Below are 2,181 nucleotides of genomic sequence, written 5' to 3'. Positions count from 1 at the left end.
TACCCCAAAAAAAAAAAAAAAAAAAAAAATGCATGACCATCACTCCCTAAATGATGCTAATCCAAGCCACAGTGGGGATGAGCTCTCCCAGGAAAAAAGCAGAGAATGAGGAAAATAAGACAACCCAGTGTTAAATGCTGCAAGGAGAGCAAGGCTGCAAAGAGGCAGGGATGCAGCAATCAGAGAGACAGCAGGTGTGGCGTCTCAGAAGCCAAAGGGCCGAGCATTTCAGAAGAAGGGAACGGTCAGGGTGGCACGACCTGCGTGCGGCTGAGAGGTGAGCTGGCAGGTCAAGCAAGGTGAGGACTGGGCAATGGCCATGGATTTAGCAATGTGGAGGTCCCCGTTCACCGAAGGGAAGGAGGGTGGAAGAAAGTCAGGATGCCGAGTCTTCCGTAGAGGCTGTGTCATGGCAACAGGTGTGGATGAGGAGACGGGCTGTCTCCCTTGAGACATGGCAGCTGTGAGTCGGGGTGTGGAGGACCCTGGACCTGAAGGATGGGGGAGGGAAGAGGCCTCAGCAAGGCAGCCGGAGGCTAGGCCTCAGGGGGAGACAGCTAGAGTGGGGCTCCAGTGACAGGCGGGAACAGCAGCGTCCAACTCCAGCAACGTGGCACTGACAACGGAAACAGAACGTCCTTGCAGTTGGTACACGGGGAACCTTTCTTTCTTTTTTTCCCCAATATTCCATAAATTGTTCTGAAATAAAAGTGCTCTCAAATGTAAATAGCTAGAGCCTCTTCAGAGGGAGATCTGGCAATATCATTCACCACTTGCGATGTACAGACCTTCACAGTTCCCTTCTAGGAATTTCCCACATGGAGCAGCGCTGTCCCTGCTCATGGACGTGCCCTGGAGCTGCACGGTCAGCACAGCAGCCACCAGCCCCGTGGGACTCTCCAGCACTTGCGATGTGGCGAGCAGGACCATGACTGAGGAATTGGCAGTTCGGTTTTATCTAGTTCAAATTCACTGAAATGTAAGTACGGCATGTGGCTGGTGGCTACTGTATCGGACAGCGCAGCGGAGATAGGCTCTCACGCGGGTGGGAGTAGGCAGAGGTATATACTCACTGAGGCACGGCGAGTACCGGAAGAAGATTGGAACCTAAATGTCCATCAACAGGGCGCTAGCCAAGGAAATTACAGCCATCCGGATAATGGAATGTTAGCCCTGAAACAAGCCAAGATGTATTGCTAAGTGAAAAACGGGGGTTGGGGGGCGGGACAGGCAAGACAGTGCAGAGTACAGTCACAAACTGCTGTAGAAAAGGTCAGGATATGTGTACATAAATGTGGATGCACTGACTATCTGGAAAGACATACCCCAAATGGGAGCATTCCCTCCAGGGAGAGAAACTCAGTGACTGGGTAACAGGCAGAAAGAAGATTTTTTACCTTTTCCACCTTCAGAAGAGGGTGCCATGTACAGCTGACCCTTGAACAACGCCAGGGTTAGGGGCGCCCACCCAGCATGCAGTGCAAATCCATGTATAACTTCACAGTGACCCTTCATATCCATGGTTCCGCATCCACGGATTCAACCTTGGGTGTCATAGTACTGAACGGATTTAGTGAAAAAAATCTACATAGAAGTGGACCCTCGCAAATCAAGCCCGTGTTGTTCAAGGGTCAGTTGTCCATGCTGTTGCTTATTCAGGTTAATTAATGAATCAATTAAAATAAAAATAGAAATTAAAAACTGGTTTATAAGAAATGCGTAGAAGCTGCAGGGTCAGGCACTATGTAAATTATCTCAAGTGGGCAGATCACATTTTTTCAATAGACATTTTGACACACACAAATCTGTAACACCCCCCACCACCACCACCACTGCAGCTGGCCCAGTATTTGGGGGAGGACTTCTGACTTGGCTCTGAAATTTGTTATGGTAATCAATCTGGCTTCTCCCCTCTGCCCGCCCAGGTTCAAATTAAATTGTACACATGCTCTGCGATTCAGCCTAACAAGTCTGGCCAGAAAAGTTGGCCTCAGTGTCATTGTTGCTTGGCTGGAAGGAAGGGGCAGACAGAGCACAGCGCCCCGTTTCCATAGTGCCCTGTGGCAGCTTAACCACCTTGGATTTGCGTAATCCCCTTGAATGGAAAGGAAATGTCAACTGAAGGGCAGTGTGGTGTCACAGGGGGCCCTGGCTGGCAGGACACCTGTTGTCTCAACCCAG

The sequence above is a fragment of the Lipotes vexillifer genome, unplaced genomic scaffold (assembly GCF_000442215.2).
Source record: "Lipotes vexillifer unplaced genomic scaffold, Lipotes_vexillifer_v1.1 scaffold2079, whole genome shotgun sequence".
Taxonomy (NCBI): domain Eukaryota; kingdom Metazoa; phylum Chordata; class Mammalia; order Artiodactyla; family Lipotidae; genus Lipotes; species Lipotes vexillifer.
Note: the sequence above shows the minus strand (reverse complement) of the source record.